The following is a 20,102-nucleotide window of genomic DNA, read 5'->3' as shown; positions in this document are numbered from 1 at the left end:
CAAATATCTGTAAAGTGCCCCGATACTATAAAATCTAGTCCATGTGAGTATCACCTACTATCCATACCCTGTGCATTCAACTTCTGTGTTCAAAATGCTGGGGTGACTGCAGACAGCCTCCAAAACCCATGTGACAATGTATGCGCGAAAGCAGGTAAAAGCCTCCCTGGTGGAAAGCTCAGCCCGTGATCCAATAACCCCAGCTATTCCGTACAAATCTATCAAGGTGTCCAACCACAGTGCTCGTCATCCAACAGACACTGAATAATCATTAACGAAACACCTGGTGAACCGCTTACAAACCATATGTGCCCGCAGCGGGTCAATCCGGGAGAAGAAGTCAATGCTCCCACTAAATCATCAGTACCTGATGCCAGTTAGTATGTCCCTTCCAGAGTATGGAAGGATGTTGTGCTGCACACCAATCTATGGAATCAAAAGTTAGCAAGTAAGAAGGTGGATGGACAACGGCAGGGAAAGGTGAATGCCTTCACACGTATGCTGGCTGAAAACAGAGAAGGCTTATGTCATGGAGGCCTTTTAGAAAAAATTCAATTAGATCAACCCACACAGATTAATTATCAAGTATCGACTGGATCAATATCCAGGCTTGATGTTACTCCCCTACTTATTTGGAGGGCGGGACATCATATCAACTGACTGCGCCTTCCACTAGTGCCATCTTAGATGGACGTCCACGCCCATGTTCAGAGTCCAAGGGACCAAGCTTGTCCCAACTTAATCCCAGAGTGCTTATGCGGGAGGGGGGCGAAAACAAAGTCACGGACAGCGGGCAGGAGGGGGGTGAAAAAGACACGGACAGCGGGCGGAAGGGGGCGAAAACAAAGACACGGACAGCGGGCGGGAGGGGGGTGAAAAAGACACGGACAGCGGGCGGGAGGGTGCGAAAACAAAGACACGGACAGCGAGCGGGAGGGGGGTGAAAAAGACACGGACAGCGGGCGGGAGGGGGCGAAAACAAAGACACGGACAGCGGGCGGGAGGGGGGTGAGAAAGACACGGACAGTGGGTGGGAGGGGCGAAAACAAAGACACGGACAGCGAGCGGGAGGGGGCGAAAACAAAGACACGGACAGCGAGCGGGAGGAGGGGTGAAAACAAAGACACGGACAGCGAGCGGGAGGGGGGTGAAAAAGACACGGACAGTGGGTGGGAGGGGGCGAAAACAAAGACACGGACAGCGAGCGGGAGGGGGCGAAAACAAAGACACGGACAGCGAGCGGGAGGGGGGGTGAAAACAAAGACACGGACAGCGTGCGGGAGGGGGGTGAAAAAGACACGGACAGCGGGCGGGAGGGGGCGAAAACAAAGACACGGACAGCGAGCGGGAGGGGGGTGAAAAAGACACGGACAGCGGGCGGGAGGGGGTGAAAACAAAGACACGGACAGCAGGCAGGAGGGGGCGAAAACAAAGACAAGGACAGCGAGCGGGAGGGGGTGAAAACAAAGACACGGCACAACTTACCTCATAAAGGAGAGAACAAACAAACAAGTCAGGTCCCGGGCCAGCAGCCAATCACAGCGCGGCCCGGGGAATGACGTCACTGGGGTGTCCTGGCCGGCAGATTCGGGGGCGTGTTTTTCGCGCTCTCCCCTTCCCATTGGCTGGAAGGTAAAATTCCAGCCAATGGGAAGAGGAGAGGGCAGGACTTAAAAAGAGACACAGAAATGCCCCCGAATCGCGTTTTCACGGGGAAAGCGTGATTGACAGCCAATCTCTTCCAATGGCTAGCCTCCATTTATGGAGCTAGCCAATGGAAGACAGAGGCGGAACTAAACCCCATAGTGTAAAATCAGAAGATTTCGCCCTGGGCGGAGCACCTGCTTAGCAGGTGCTAGGGCCAGGTCGAAACCTAAAAACACCAGATCTAGCTTCTTAGTCATTCCTTTACTGTCAGACTCATTCACATGCCACATCTTGGTTATTGTTAGGGAACATACAACCTACATATGTTGATGTTATACAAGAAGTAGGCATAACCTTTTTGTTGCTAGTCCCTGATCAGTGGTTTAACAGTCTATCACTGATACGTGCTGAACGACCTTTGATTACACAAATCAAGAACTGAGATGATTTTGTCTGTTGCTCAGCATGGTATTTTATTAAATCTAATTGTATTATCTTTAAAGCACCAACATTTACTCGGAAGTGCTTCTTGGGCCTAAAATCATTGCATTGTTAAATTAACAATAATAAATTGACACAAGGTAACAGAGTATGTACAAAACAAGTAGATTTTAAAAGCTTTTAAAGCTTTCCTAAAGGAGATGAGAATTTCAATGTAACATAATTTAATCAGGAGATTGATCCACGGTTTAAGCGCCAAGCGTCACAGAGACTCAACCCTAGCACAAGCTAGGCTTATATGAGGATTGATTAATAAACAGGAGGCTTCACATTGCAGCGATCTTCCTGATCAGTAGTTTCAGTTAACAATTCTCTAAATCATAGAAGACTACTTGTTTGGCACATGTAGAAGTTGTGATAATTTCTTAGCAGAATAATGCAGGTAATTGTACACACATACCATTTTAATGGTCTGGCTTAACAGCACAACTGCTGCCAGACAATTATGTGAGAATCCCCAAAAGACAAGCGTTGGCTCCGCCCACAGGTTTGTAGTCAGGAGTCCATATTTTCATTGGGCAGAAGTTGTATATTTCTACAAAAAAGTGTTTGCCCTCCACACAGCTGCTATCATTTAGTTTATTTATTCAGCTGCTGGAGCTTGAATTTTCAGAAATGCACATGTTCCATAGTAATTCTAATAAAGTCTCTTTGATAACTAAATCATTTAGGATTTTTTTGCTCTGGCAGCAGTACAGATGGTAATTTAACTTTCATTGATTTTTAGGTCTGGCATGACAGAGCAACTATCACTTGACCTTATATGATCAACAATAAAGAGCCTTCAGAGTCCTGCTGAGAGAAGGGCTGAGGATCCACTCACCTAATAGCTCTTGAGAACAGGATTTGTTTTCTCTGAATTTGTGTGCTTCCATGAAAAAAGAATAAATGTATTCCATTTTTTTAAAACCTTTTGGAAGGTTTATTCTAAATGCAACAGGATTGACGTGGTTATAGTGTCATGCCAATGATCATGGCTGTAGGCCTGATCTGTTTATTAAGAAATGTTATGATAAAAGCACTGGGCCTGACATATTTGTAATGGAGGAGGTCAAGATAATTCTCAAAATATAGCTGCATTTTGAGTTTTTGGGTAAAAATAGGAAAGGGTGCTCCAGATTAAAGTGTCTGTTTTTTTCCCTAAAAATGGCATCCACAAACAGTTTGCTGTGCTAATGTCATCATCTTCCGGGATTTCAGGAAAATCTAGAACTGAATCAAAAAACCAAATTAATTGCCACAGTTTTGGCAAGTTGTAGCTCATTTTTCCAATTATTAGTCCTTCCAACATACTTCAAGTTTGTGGAGGAAAGCTGTGTAAAACCAATGGGTGATCCAGGAAAACTATTAATTTCAGAAAAGTAGACACACATCCAAATTCAAATCGTTCATGTATGTAAATCCCTCAGGAGTTTCACAAAGAAACTAGCTATTGAAATAAGGAAATATTGAAAATGAGTAGGAAAAAATGGCCATTTATTCTCATCTGTAACTTTTTGTCACAATGATTGGTTCGCAAAAGCAATTTACTATAGACTCTAGCTGGGGTTTTGGAGAACAGCTCTGAGGCAGGATCATTTACTGTGACAGCATCTGAAGGAGAGGAAAATGGAGAAGAACATGAAAGTGACTTTTCAGTCGGTGCAGTTCTATCTCACAACTCATCTTGCAGCAATGCCGAAGGACATGATGATGGCAATTGTAATGTCCTTTCGTAAGCACAATCTGTGCAGAGGAGCGATCACAGCAGGATAAACAAACCCAGAGAACAGGCCCGCACATCAGCAAGCACAGACAGACATTAGAAACTAAGGAATACATGCTGAGGACGGCTGCCTAGGTTTTCTAGAGAGCACATCCTAAACTATAAAGAATGTTAGTTTTTGACATGCAGGGTAGTCAGTGAGAACATGGCATATGTCCCATCCACTGTTATGTGCAGCACTGTGATACAATTGTCATATGGCAAATTGAACATTTATTGTGTTCTGATGGAGGATGAATACTGAAAGCAGGACATATATGTCATGCATACATGTAGCATTGGGTGCAGAGTTCTCTGTAATGTATTGTGTGTTTGAAAAGCGCAATATCACCGGGGAGGGTAACCTGTCACCAACCCAGGAGCAGTCAGGGCAGAGCCATGAATTCATCTAGTTGAAAAGGCAAGTGTTGAGCTTTGTGCAGAATGTAATAATTTTGGAAATGGTGCAGATGTGTAAGGGCAGGTTATTTCTTCCTTTTGGGGCAAATTAGAAGTCTTTTCTGAATGTGCTGGTGCTGTGTATGGGTGGGATGAGTGGGAGAATGAGTCCTGCTGAGCAAAGATTTCTGGAAGGTTTCTGATATCTGAGGCAGTTTTGAGGTATGCTGGGCCAGTACTGTGTACAGCTTTGAATGTGTGTGGTAAGAGTTTGAAAAGAGCTGTGGATTGTGGGGGCCAGTGAAGCTGTTTGAGGTGCAGGGTACGTGTGTGGTCAGAGGTTGAGGGGGGAGAGTGTTTGCTTCATTCTGTATGGCTTGGAGGCATCTGCTTAGTTGATTGATGGAGTAATTCAAGATTGAGATGAGTGCAGTCCGAAGGAGTTGAGTCTGTTGGTGATGATGAAGTGATGAAATGTATATTTGTACTACCTTGACTTTCTGACTTCTACCTATGTGAAAGCACACCTTGCTTGAGCTATTCCTACCTGTTCATGTCTCTGTCCATTTCAAAATCCTGACTAATCTTGTATACTTGCCGAATTAATCTTTACTAATGCTTTCCATTACTAGCTACTTGAAACTGAAGAACACGTGCCTTTCATGTACCTTTAGTTTACTCACTGTGCGAAATCCAACTCCTTCCAGTTTGTGCATGCAAGTCGGGGTTATCCGATAATGCCTTGTAAGACACACAGAACTCCTACTGAGTGATCATATCTACCTTTGAAACTAAGACAAATGTGCTCGGAACTGTCTAAGCTCCCTAAGGAGCACTTCAAAAAATACAAAAATTGGTCAAGACTTAGGGCCATATGTATCAAAGGGTTTTGCCCATTCTGTGTCTATGGAAAAAATATGTTGATACATATGGCCGTTAATGTTTTTTCTACACAGAGAACTCCTTGACAATGTGGCTTATGTTCCATCCACCATAATGTGCAGTTTGGTGATTATAATGCACTTTTCATTCAGCGAACACAACACCTACCACATTCTGACAGCATTTAAAGGTGCCGAGCAGGCCATAAGCAAGGCCCTGATTTCCTCAAGTAGAGGAAAACAATTTCTACGGTTACTTACTTCGTTAAATTGTGGTCCGTGGAAAGTAGGTTTCCATGCACAGCCATTGAAAGGTATTTGTTATGGCAGCTCCACCCCAGTCAATATCCCAATACTTCACTTTTGTATGGTACAACATAAAGCAAGTAGTTAAACAAAGGGATGGCTGAGATGGGCACTGGGGCCAGTAGCAATGACTCTCCTGCCTCTTTCCTTGCTTACAGGGGACTCTGCAACAATGGCATGGTAGAGTCTTTTTAGCTTTTGCATGAATGCAGTCAGAATGGTGTCGATCTTGCAGTTTTACCATGTCCTCCAGAGCAAATGAAGGGAAGGCTGATGCTTCTGTAGCTGCAAAACTTTCAATGACAGTCAACTAAGAGTCAAGGACAGAAATCAGTATTCCTTTGCTGGTCAGGCGATAAACAACATATGCACTGTAAGTTGACATCTGGATCAGGTGGGTTAGCAGATTCTTATACCAAGTGTGAGTTTTATGTCTCACATTTCACAGTTGAAGAACCTAGTTCTAAACCATTCTGCCCATGTATTTTTGTAATCAAGTATTAAAGGTGGGCATTTGACCCCCAAAATGTGACAAAGGAAATGCTCTCATCATGAATTGTAGTGAGCACGTACACCTTAAGTCAGAGAGCTTGCCTGCAAGCAGTTTGTTGGAAATAAATAAAGAGCTCTGTAAATGTTTGAGCTACTTACAAACAAGCTCCAACAGGAACCTTTAATAGTGACACAAACTGTACCACATGCAACAGTGTCAACGTTGTACAATCTCACTAAACAGCTCTACTTCTGTATAGAAGTTGTACACATAAAGGTTATAATCTTTGTGAAGGCGTGTCCAGACAAGCTCCCATACAATCTTTCATGTGACTCCTAGCATGGGAGGGATTAGAGTGGAGCCTTCCCTGTATTCAAGCTCATGCTGTATACATAGCTGGTAAGGCCCTGACACAGCATCTAGAACTTGATGTCATAGCAAGCTCTTTTGTTTGGAATGTACAACCTGAACAGCAGCTGCCCATTGTATAGGATGAAGGACTCATTAATGGCTATATTCTTTCCAAGAGTATGAATCTCTGGAAACCTGGCAGACAAATGTTTCGCGACATGTGAATTTTGAACAACCTGTCAAAATCTACATGGGCCTAGGGCAATGCAGCAGAATTATCATTGAAAGGCAACATAGGCTGCAATATCAAAAAATTAATACTGCTCAGGCACGGTGAAAATATGGGTGTTGACCAAACCGTGCAAGTAGACCAGTAGGACTGCAAGCTTGGTTTCTGCACTAATCCCGTTTTGAACGTGAGGCCCCAAAAATGTTTCATCTCCACAAACAAAGTAGGAGTCCACCATGGGTGTGCCCTAGAATGAGGTCCAAGGGTGCCTCCATTCTCCCTCAGAAGTGTTTCTACCCAGACATTTGTTTGCTGCTCAATTTCCTCAAAAATGTCAACATCTAAAAAGAGATGGACGTAGTGAAACAAAGAATTTGCTGTATAAACCTTACATCTGGGGCAGCATTAGGAAGACACAGAAGCTCACCAGTTTAGAGGATAGAAAACTCAGATATTTTGAAGGTTTATCATATTCAATATTTGGAAAAAGACACTGCAAAATGTTTGATAAGACACTAAAGGCCTTTTCTTATCTTTAGATAACAACACTTCTCAAGTTAATGACAGTGCCCAGGTAAATGACAAATCAGAATTGCAAAATCCATTGTCTCTTTATTCTCTAGTGCTGGGCAGTGGAACCTGCCTCATCTCGAGAACTGTTTATCACCAGATCTGGAGTCTTCCGGCAATAGCCCCAGAGATCCATGATAGTAGAGCACAGTCCTTTCCTGTGCTGCCAGTCAAGCCTTTGAGCACATGCAGGGTGGCTATGTGTCGAACTAGATACTGTAATGCTCACTCCTAGGACACCAACAACAAGACTAGTCCACAAAAGTTCAGGTAACTCCTCCTTCAAGACCATAGATAGTATCAGGGAGCTGGTGTTACTGGCCTAGAAACAGCACACACAGTTCAGAGTATACACCATGAGTCTCCAGATTCCTTACAGAAATATATCAGGTAGGATTTCCTGGTGTGGTCCTTTCTGTGGTCTTACAGTTCTTAGTTTCTGTGGGGACTTTAAAAAAGGTGGCATTTCCTTTCAGTGGTTGGGTATGGTGCTACATCAGCCTTTCACTCCCTGTGTCATTAGCAAATGCTAGCCGAGGCCTGTCACACGTATGTATTTCACTCTGTGGAGGTAAAAAGGTAATAACTCACTCCAAAATTGTGACTCGTCTCCTCTCCGAGTCAAAAGTTAGTATAAAAGTCAGCAACAATGGCCTTTTCCCAAATCAACTAATTTTATAATAGCATGTCTGAAGAGTAAGTGTTGTATATCGAAAAAGAAATAAGTGTTTGATGTTTATCCTTTTAAAAGTTTTTGAATGAAAAACTATTGAAAGTCAACAAAATGAGGTTTCTAGTATGCAAAAGAGAGAAAAATAGAAATAGGAATAGTTGCATCAATGCACAAGTTTGATTTTGGTGGTATGAAAAGGAAATTGTTGTGGATTGATGGGCAGAATGAGACCTTTTGCCTTTTTTAAAGCTCTGAGTGACGTGGTGCAATCATAACAATAATAGCAATGCCTTATGTAGTGTGCCACTTGTCCTCACCCAAAACAACGAAACTGCTTCAATTCACCCCAGAGGGGAAAACGGCGGAGTGAAGTTCTGCAGTACTTGCACAGATTTTTCAGTAGATGCTTTAGTTTGCAGTATATCTAAAAAAAAAGAACGTCAAGTCGTTTGTTTTCTTTTTCTGTGGAAATGCCTAATAGCAGAGAGCAGCCCTCGTGTATAGTATGGCTCATGCAACCCTCATAGGATACACCCTGAATGTGCACTGACTGGCCAAGTGTCAAATGTGAGTATAGTGGCATATCTCAGGTTTTTACACTGAAGGTATTTTAAAATATGAAATAGTTGACAAATCAGAAGACGCACAATTGACTATACACTTGTGCTCTGCACAAAGCTAGGAAAATAAAAGGTGCACGAATATCAATGGAGTCGGATACATTCTGTTAACCTGAAAAATAAGTTTACTTTAATATATTTATCATAAAACCTCCCACCAGGACCTATCAACGTCATCTCTGTAATTGCTAACGAGCCTTCATTAGTCATACAATGATATCTTACTATTGATTGACTGCACAGGGTAATCCGTTGGTAGGATAAGCAGAGCCAGTTCTTTTTTTTATTTAATCACTCTTACAATCCCTCATTTTGTCAGACTTAAACCTTTACCTCTAAGGAGGTTTAAATGGGTGCACAACATTTATCTCAAAAGGCCATTGCAGGCTTTTGTGGGGCACCTAGAATACATGCACATGGATATACATGCAATGTACCCACAAATGCCCTACCTGTATGTTTACATACACTGTGTGAATGCAATAATGCATGTCTCTTCTCCATTCTATGCCCACTTTGACAGGGAAAAGATGAGAAGGTAAGTGGGTAATCTCCATATGTTGAAAGAAGATAGTTGGGAGGGGTGATAGAATTCCAGGAAAAATAATGGCGTTGTCACTATGAGCTAGGGCGCAAACGTTTTCAAATGAGATCCACACTCAATCCCTGTGGACCACCCTTCCTGATGAAATATTCAAGTGATAGTCTTATTATAAAACAAGCACTGGTAAGCCAAACATTTGAGTACGTTTACTCTTTTGAGTAAGTTTACTTCCTTGTGGTGTTCAAAATCCCACTCTTGTAATAGCTTACACTATTGTAATACGTCCAGCACTACACATAAACAACAAATGGTGGCACTGCAACACTCTTATAGAAAATAAATGAGGTAGGGACTTTAAATAAAACCTCATAGAAAATAATCTTGAATTAATTAATTTGAAATAGTGAAACATGTAAATAAATATGAATTAATGTTTAAATATAAAACATTGCACTTATTTATTATTTTATTATAAAAAACTTTAATAACCTATTTCGAATTTAAAAATGAATGGAACAACATTTTTATTAAAGAACAGTTAAATACATCTGAAGCAGATGTGGGAGTTTCTTCTGAAATTAAGATTGCAGCATGTGTGGTAAAACTCTTGATTTTGTGTTTTCTCTAGACACATGTTGCCTATTGAAAGTAGGTGAAATTTGCCTGGGCAGAGGTCCATGAATTATAGGAAAACCTTCAGAAATCAGTGTGTAAACAAAAATTTCTAAATTTTTTGTGAGAAATCTTGCAATGGTTTGGTAATACCACAGACGGTAATAATGGTACCCTAGAATATTGGTAATTAGAGGTGTGGTATTATTGCATTCATGTCCCAACAATCCTAGTAATCAGGGCTTTAAGGATTATGCCACCCTGGCTGTAAAAACTGGAACATAGACAGAAGAACGACTTTAGTAGAGAACAGAATCAACATTTTTTCTTCACATAAATTCATTGTATAAAATCTTGTTAAATCTCTACAGGGGAAAAACTTCAATGATATTCCCCATGTTGACCTGTGGAATTTAGAATAAGGAGGTAATACTGCAGAGGTTAAAACTAAACTTAGCAGTTTGGGTATTTCTCCAGGTCCATTTCTCTCCCAGTATAACTGCTGCACAAGAAATAAGGGTCTTTTGGAGCATATGTTATCCGGCATGAAGAGCTACCCATATACACGGAAAAACTAAAAGTAGTAAAGACAGTATTAAGGAACAGACAGAAGTAACAACATGACTGTTTTCAGACTGGGGGAGGACACCAAGAATAAAGAGCTGAGGATTTCTAGAGACATTAATGCCCAAACTCTTCAAAGAGTAAGCCCAGCCATCTGCATGTGATGAAAAGGCATACAGAAAGTCAGATTATGTTTGTGAGTTAGCGAGGAAGGGTTAGGAGTAAGGTAGTGCATAATTTAAGCCAGTGGTGCTCTGCACCAGCATTTAAATATCAACTCCGGCTGTCAGGACAGTCTGCAACAGGTTGGTGATTTTTGCCTACATTAGAGATGAGCATAACAACAGATGTTTATTAATACATTATAATGACTAATACCTGCTGCCCGTGCCCTTCTTATAGCTTTAGGGATCTAGAATGGTCTAAATTGTCACACTTGAAGGAGTAAGATGGTTAGTAGTTGTGTAATACTGCAATTGACAGCTCTGGCAGGGGCAATGGCTGATGCAATATGCAGTAGCCTCCTGACAAGGACCCTAGCAGGCATGTGTTTTTACAAATTAAACACTGGTAAGGAGATACTGTAGAATCTTTGGCAAATATTTCTGATGTGTGCGTGTGTGGGAGTATATACCTTTGAGTCTATTCCTGTATTGTGTGTATATAGTAGTAAGAGCTAAGTTGTGCACTTGTTATAATTGCCTTCATTTTAACGTAGACAATGTCACACCTTTGTGTTTGCTTACACATTACTTTAAACTACCCAAACATTTCGGGCTGGCAAATAGAAAAACCTGCCATGCCTGAGCTTATGGTAACTTACTTATGCTGTTTAAATTGAATGAGCTGTCTAAATCTCTCAAGTTTATTTCCTCAGACAAGGTTGGACTTGTCGTTCTGGCATATGGTGCAGTCTTCTGTTGTTTTACACTCATTAGTGCTCACCTCTCGCCCTCAATTTAATATTCCAAAAGCAAGTCCGTTCTGTTTGCCAGTTGGTGTTGAAAATCTCCCCTCAGTTTTATCTTCCAGGTGATAAACATGGCATTATATGTCTATGTTAGAAATGGGATTCCCGCTTGCCTGCAGTGTGTGCTCAGGCTAGGAAGGAACCACCACTCTAGTCAGGGTAAGCTAGATATGCACACAAAAATAACCTGTGCTCACCCTCTGGTAGCGAGGCACAGAACAGTCAGTCTTATCTAAAGATACAATGTGTAAAGTATTTGTGCAACATGCACACACAGTAACGCAGTGAATATACCACAAAAAGACTCAAAAAGATTTAGACAAAATAGAGAATATTTATCTGAGAAAAATAAGACCAACACAACAAAAATCCAATCATTAGAAGTAGATATATGAATTTTTAAAGATTATATGCAAGGATAGTGCTTAGAAGTCACTAGCGGTCAAAATGTTACTTGAGGTCGGGAAGGGCAAGTGCAAATCCAAAATTCTAGCCAACAGCAATCAACGCCAGGCTGGCTACCGTACCCAGACAGATCTCGCTGAAGAAATACTTCAGATAGAGCATTTGTCGACATCGAGAGTCTCCTGCGTCGGCGTCAACCTGCTCAAAGAGGGTTTGCATCGTCGTTGAGCTCGATTGAAGTGAAGGCAATGTGTCGCCATCGAGCCGCACAGAGCATTATCATCTAGCTTTGAATGCTGTGGAACTGCTGTCATCGGACAGCCTCTGCATGGGCATCGAAGAGCGATAAAGCGGAATTTCTCACGCAGTCGATGTAATGTGTTTGTTTTTGATGAAATCAGTGGCAGAACCCCCTTCTGAGACCCAGAACTTGGACAGGGCACCTAAGACAAGGGCAGGACTCACAGAAGGCAGAGTCCAGCAGCACCCTCAGAATTGTAGGAAGACATTTGTGTCTCTGAGGCTTCAGAAAACAGAAGGCAAGCATTAACGCCCTTGTAGATCACTTGGAGGGAATGCAGAGTCCATCCACCAAAGTCAGGGAGCAGCAGGCATCAGGGCAATCAGCCCATTTGAGTCCTTTAAGCAGCACAGCTCTTCTTCTGACTGAGGTTCAATTCAAGATTCAGAAGTGTCTAATTTTAGGGGGCCAGAGACTTATACCCTTTGATGTACAGGTGACTTCAAATGAACTCTCTGAACTGCACAAGGATCCCTTTCAACCTTGTACTGTCTAACATGCTACATGTGGGGGATAAATCAGTGCTTTGTGTGTGGACAGGAAACTACTCATTTAAGTGTAAGTGTCAGCCCCTCCCATTCCTCCCTGCCCAGGGAGACCAATCAGAATGCAGATGAATGAAGATGAGTGTTCAGAATGCAGATGAGGCTGACGTTCCTGTGATTGTGGCTGTCTAAAGAGAATGCACAAAATGCAGCTGTCATCCAACGCAGACATGTGTTAGAGACAGGCTGTATGGAACAAAGAGCAGTTAGTACAGAAAAATGGCCACTTTCTAAAAGCGGCATTTCTAAAACAGAAATGTTAAATTCAAAGTCATCAGTAAGGAGGATTCATCATTATCATTCCAAACATATGAAACATGAAAAAGCTACTCCTCTCTGATGCTGGCCTACGAGGAGATAAGCCACACAATAGGAAAAAAATAGGCAGTTTGTCACTACCAGCACATGCAAAACATATAAGCACATGTCCTATCTTTTACTTACATGGCACCCAGTCCTTATGGTCACTTAGGTCCTACCTTAGGGGTGCCTTACATGTAATAAAAGGGGAGTTTAATGCATGTCAAGGGGTTTTACCTGGCAAGTCGAAGTGGCAGTAAACTGCATGTACAGGAACTGCAGTGGCAAGCCTGAGACAGGTTTGAAAGACTACTTCTGTGGGTGGCATATTGGTGCTGAAACCCATTAGCAGCATTTTAAATACAGGCCCTGGGTATATGGTATACCCATTTACAAGGAACTTACCTATATAACAAATATGCCAGTCAGGTCTACACCATTGTCATCATGTTTAGGGGAGAAGCAAAGGCAAAACATTGAGGGAAGAACCACCCTAAAAATGACAGGTCTAACAGTCTACCAAGGGGATTCCTACTATATTGTTTCAAATTTAAATGTGAGTTCCAAACAGTAGTGTAATGTAAATTGATTCCCCCCCACCCCAGTAGAATGTAAAGAGGAAGCTCTGAGTCTCCCATATCGCATGGATAGTCGTTGGCTTTGGGTGGAATGGGACTCCTATGATGGCTTGGGGGGCCCTGAAGGGTTGGGACCACCAGCGCCGATGTTGGTGCAGGGCCCTGAGTTACGTCCCTGGTTCCAAATATTCCTCCGTTTTCTTATCCTGACACAAACATACTTTGTGAGTGTGGCAAATGTTTTTCTTTTCTGTCGTTTTAAGTTAAATTCATATCCCAAATCTCTCCCAATTCTTCTTCTCTTTGACCTATGTATCTTTTTTTCTTTATGAGACGTTTTCTTGTTTTAATGAAATACAGACACTTTTTATTAACTAACATTCTATTTTTTTTATTTAATACCCAACATAACCTCAGAGACGTTGCAGCAGCTTGGGATATTATGCTATTAAAAAAAAACTCTACTTTTTCACAAATTGTGTATTTGGAGCTCCTACTTAAACAAGGCATTTTCATGCAACCAACCTGTGCCCCAAATATATTGTTCAGAAAAGGGGGTGGTGATGAACAGAGTGTCTGAATTAAGCAGACCACTCTTACCCAGTCCAAAGATCAGGGCTTGATCCATCACCATTATTTATCTCACTGCACCATCCCAGCTCAGAACCTGGCTATATGCAAATCAGTCTGTCCCTGGCCCAGTGCATCATGGGAACAGGTCAGACTAAACTACCAAGCCAATTCTTCACCAGAAAGGAGACAAGCTACCGGGGACCGGTTTCTGGCATTTCAGCCTTCTTCGGCCCGGCTTGCTTGAATCCTGATGGTGCAGTGAGAAAGGGACTCATGTCTGAGTATACCCTGCCACACCTATAGTGGCCAAAAACGATTCAGAAAAGGGGGTGGTGATGAACAGAGTTTCTGAATTAAGCAGACCACTTTTACCCAGTCCAAAGATCAGGGCTTGATCCATCACCGTTATTTATCTCACTGCACCATCCCAGCTCAGAACCTGGCTATATGCAAATCAGTCTGTCCCTGGCCCAGTGCATCATGGGAACAGGGCAGACTAAACTACCAAGACAATTCTTCACCAGAAAGGAGACAAGCTACCGGGGACCGGTTTCTGGCATTTCAGCCTTCTTCGGCCCGGCTTGCTTGAATCCTGATGGTGCAGTGAGAAAGGGACTCATTGTCTGAGTATACCCTGCCACACCTATAGTGGCCAAAAACGATTCCAAATATATAGTTAGCAGACCTGTCAACATCTCAAATATGTTTACCATGTGATAAGGGTGAGGGGCATTGGAGAGAGCAACCTTACGTTGAGCACTGCCTAAAAAACAATGAGACTCTTCCCCTTTTCCTGACCAAATAACCTCTACAAAATCCTCTGAGGCTGCCACAGAAATTCTGGAAAGGTTTAATTACCAATATGGACATGAACTGTGCGAAGCCTCCTCATCAACAAGCTGGAAACCCTTAGAAACATAGCTTCAGTCGGAGATTCAAACTCTTTTTGTTCTCAATCTGTCTAATATCAGCAACTCACTGGGTGATCATGGAAAAAGAGACAATTTCATGCAGTGGTGGCCGGCACGGATCGGGGTGGGGTGGCAGGAGGTGGGTGGGGGTAGAGGGTTGTAAAAAATTATGAAAAAGGAATTACATCCTCGCCGAGTCTCTCTATTAGTGCCACGTCTCTCCTCTGTCTTCCCAGCCATGAACAGGAAGCATATTCAGGCACCCCTGACCAATCTCAACGCTGATTGGTCTGAGAACCATGATTCGGCATAGTCGTAGTAGGAACAAATCCATACTACTATTATAAAGAGAGAGCTGAAATCTTTGAGGCGGGTAAGCTCAAGAAGTACAGCACCAATCACAACACCCAATACAGCATTGTAAAGGGGAGTTGCAGCAGATGGACACAGGCTATACAGCTGTCCACCATATGCATTAGAAAGGACAAAGAACCTTAGGGGTAAAGTAGTCCCTTGTAGGCTTTGGCGTTGTGCTGTCAGCGATGGGCGTGTCAAAGTACACTTCACATTACTCCTTTGTGGGCGTGCAGCGTTGACAGAGGGGCCTGGCCAAAAATGGGCGTGGATTTCACTAGAGCGGCATTCACTGTGCGCGCCCATTCACGCTCGATTACTGCTAACACTCACAGTACTCTCTTTGCCACGTTCTGACAGGGCCGTCTCCAAACACCAACGTGCGCTGCATTCACGGCCCTTGGCATTCAGGAGTCATTACTGATATATAGTGCGGCACAAATTTCAAATAAAAACAAAGCTTTCCTCCTTTGTGGGCGTCAGCGCTCTCAGAGGGGGCTGGACTAAAAAAAGGGGGCGCAGCTTTCACAAGCGCGGCATTCACTTGGCGCGCCATTCACGCTCCATTGCTGCTAACAGTCACAGTACTCGTTTTGGCACCTTCGGACAGGGGCGTCTCCAAACAACAAGGTGCGCCGCCATTCAGGCGGCATTACTGCTATATGCTATATGGTGCGGAGAACATTTTCAACTGAAACAAAGCTTTACAAGAATCCTTTGTGTGCGTCTGCCTTATGCAAAAAATACTCATGCCTTCACAGATTGCTCCACGGCTCCGGCGGAGGCTGAAGCGAGGCAGTGTACCAGACGATATAACACAGTTCACGATTTAAATGTAGTCTGGGACTCAGGCAGGGCCTCAAAGCAGTCAGACTACAAGCGTGAATCACACACGCCCAGCCCTCGCAAGCACGCTGTCACGCAGGGCACTGTCAGCGTACACAGATTAATGTCAAACACAAAGCGCTTGGGGATTCTATAACCAAGCCACTCCACAACACCCATAAGCTGCAAAGGTTAACGGTGAGGACGTACAGATCACGAAGGCTCTTCAAATACGGTACAGCTAAGGAGGCACATATCAAGAACGCTCTTATTAACAGTGCATGCAGAAGCGGACAAAGAAATTCCAAAAACATTACAAACTGACGTTACCCTATATAAACAGGTAAAAGACGACGTGCAAGATAAATGTCAAACTACGCATAAACATTGTCTTGCCTTTTGTCATACTTACTTAATGCTGCATACCTCACACTTTGCCTTTCTGGAATTACTGCAAAGAAATAGATTTTATAGACACACTTGCTCAGATGCTCATTGTCAATTACGTATGGCACAGGGAGCGGTTTCTAAGTAATGTGCCTTATGGATGCATAACTATTGTGCCACTTCAGACATTTATACCTCAGCATTAAACACTTTCCAAGCCTGCCTGCTGCAGACTTTCATACACACACTTGGTCACACCTTCATTGGAAATGACGTACAGGACACGGAGCGGTTTGTAAGGGATGTGCCTTATGGATGCATAAATGTTGTGCCACTTCAGCCATTTCTACATCAGCATTACACACTTTCAAACGCTGCCTGCTACACACATTAGCCCAGCAATAAACATTACAGAACACTGAAGGTCAGCCGCACAATCATTAGCATTTTTTATGGAAACTCTGCTGCAAGAAAAAAATTAAAATGGTGAAGAGAAAGACACAACTTTCAAGGACAACAAATAAAACACGGGCACAGAGGGATAAGCACATACAAGAAACACAGCAAACAAATGACCAAATATTAACAAACATCTGTGCTCCATCAACCTCAGCTCTTTCTAATGAACAAACTATGCGCCGTTCAGAACGTATTGCTCACAGGAGTGCACAGGCCACAACATCCACTACTACACACACTAACAACATTCAAACCCACATACCTCCCACTTTCATTCATAGTCAGCACCACAACACACACAACATTCCTCAAACAACAACTTTAGAACAGAGAACACTGCAATCTGAAACACAAGTACCACAACTCCATTTACTCCAACAGCCGCACACTGTAAACACTGTGAGATCTGCATTCCACTACAACACACTTACTGACTACATCAACAATCCACATGCAAACATTGGCAACATGGACAATGTCTTTACCAAGTGCTACGCACTTAAATGGAAGGCCGAACCTCAAGGCTTTTGCTGCTCCTCAGGAAAGGTAGTTCTCAACAACATTCAAGATCCACCTCTACTCATTAGACAACTACTTGATGGCCCTCACCCACTTTCAAATCATTTCCTAACAAACACATGCCGTTACAATACTCTATTCCAAATGACATCCTTTGGGGCAAATGAAGTAAGGGAAGGGAATCTCATGCCTACTTTTAAAATACATGGGCATATATACCACTTAATTGGCAGTCTGTTCCACAAGAGGGCAAGCCTCCACAGTTTCTACAAATATATTTCCTATCTCAACAGCAACAACTAGACGCACATTCGAACATGGTGCCAAATTTAAACAGACAGCTTATTGAACAACTACAAGACACATTGCACAATCATAACACCTACATTCAGTCACTCAAGTACAACTATGAGATGACTTTCCATGAAGAAGATTTGCAAATTATTATCCACGCTGATCAACGTCCTCCAAATACACATCCTGAAAAATATAATGCACCAACAACGGATGAGGTTGCTGTTCTTTTAGTAAACGAAAACAAGGGGCCACGCGACATTGTCTTACATACCCGGGACAAAATATTACGTAAAGTCTCATAGTTGCATAGATCATATGATCCTTTGCAATACCCCATTCTATTCCCTAGAGGGGAAGATGGTTATTGTCTCAATATACCCCAAGCGCACTCTGTTACTAACAAAACCATAACATGCATGCAGTACTATGCCTATACTCTTATGGTTAGATCCACAACTTTCAATACCTTCCATTGGTTCCGCAATCTCTTTAATCAATCCATTGTGGATATGATGGCAAAGATGATCACGGAAAGACTCAACTTTATCCGGCGGAATCAAACACAACTACGCGCAGACAACTACATCAATTTAAAAGATGCCCTTAATCAAGATCAGAACGTTCATGCTTTAGATATTGGACAACACGTTATTTTACCAGCTACCTTCACTGGCTCACCAAGGTACATGCACGAGAAGACACAAGATGCTATGACATACGTCAGGCAGTATGGGAGACCCGATTTGTTCATCACTTTCACATGAAATTCAGAGTGGCCAGAAATTAAAGCTCAATTATTTCCAAAACAAAGATCATGCGCTAGACATGACATTGTCGCACGTGTATTCAATTTAAAGGTCAAAGCACTCACGAAACAAATAACACAAAAAGCTATATTTGGATCTGCAAAAGCTTACATATTTATTATTGAATGGCAAAAGAGAGGACTGCCTCACGTACACATACTATTGTGGCTTGAACCAAAAATACAGCCAGACGAGGTTAAACTCATTATATCCACTGAGCTGCCTGATCCTGTCAACGATCAACAACTCTTTATGATCGTCAAAAAAAACATGTTACATGGTCCATGTGGTGAACACAACATTCTTTCACCATGTATGAAAAACAGCATTTGTACTAAGAAATACCCACGCCCTCTCACTAATGAAACGGAAACTGGTGTTAATGGTTATCCCATTTACCGTAGTAGAAGCCCCGAACATGGTGGACATACAGTCAAAGTGACTGTTAGAGGACAGGAAGTCACTGTCAATAATCAGTGGGTGTTTCCATATTCCCCTGTACTGTCTCGCAGTTTTAATGCTCACATTAAGATTGAACTGCCAATCAGTTAAAGCTATCAAATATATTTGCAAATATATTAACAAAGGCTCAGATCAAGCAACTGCTACTATCGAAAACAAACACAATGAGATAGAAACATATCTAAATGGACGGTATATTAGCACTTCTGAGGCAGTGTGGTGCATTCTAGAGTTTGTAAACAAAAAAATCAAGGAGGCTCCCTTTCTAGATTGGTCTGGGACCAAGGGATACACAAAGAATTACACAAAATGTCCCACGGAACAAGAAAAAGACTACCCCATATAGTCTTATTCACAGTTCTAATTAGAACGAAATATTAAGGGTTAAAGCGTTTGTTTGATAAGCCTAAGTATGGGAGAGGCGAACGATGCTAGTGTTGATAGAAATTGGAGAGTTTAAACAATACCAACAGACTTTTTACAATGAGAAAAAGAAGGCTATTGCCAAGAGTTTGTTTAAAAAAGGATATACATAGTTTTATTTCATACAGCTGCATGAACCTTTTGTGAGTTGTTTAATACATTAAAATCATGAATACACAAAAATGCAATAGTTAATAATGAATACACAACATTTAAAAATATACAAAATACAAGAATCAAGGAACAAATGTCGACGCAGCGTTTCGGTTTTTTGGCAAGCACCTTCTTCAGGACAGATTCTAAATTTAAGAAACACCGAATTACCAAACAATGCAAAATGGTAATCAAAACAGTTCATTATTCAGCAAAAGCATTCTAGAGTTTCACATTCATGAAAGGCATCCCACTGTCACACATCTAGCTGTACATCTACCAAATGGCCAAAGAGTATATTTCCATGAAAAAAACATCAAACACATAGCACAAAACCCAACGCTCACAACACTTACTACCTTCTTCAAATTGTGTGACACCGACAGTTTTGCTAAAACATAGCTATACCAAGAAGTTCCGCAATACTATATGTGGGCTAATTCTACATTTACACGTAGGAGACGTGGGCAAGAGGTATTAGGACACCCTGGGGTAAGGAAAGACTCAGCTCTTGGTAGAATGTACAGTATTCACCCAAACCAATCAGAGTGCTTCCCTTACACATTCTTTTACAACATGTTCGTGGACCTACAGGGTTTAATAGTCTTTTAACCGTTAATGACCAATTAATGCCTACCTATCAGGCAGCGTGTAAAAATCTCGGCCTAATTGAAGACGATGAACATTGGAAACATACATT

Source organism: Lissotriton vulgaris, chromosome 3_2 (assembly GCF_964263255.1).
Source record: "Lissotriton vulgaris chromosome 3_2, aLisVul1.2, whole genome shotgun sequence".
NCBI lineage: Eukaryota > Metazoa > Chordata > Amphibia > Caudata > Salamandridae > Lissotriton > Lissotriton vulgaris.
The sequence above is the reverse complement of the archived record's forward strand: the minus strand, read 5'-3'. Positions refer to the sequence as shown.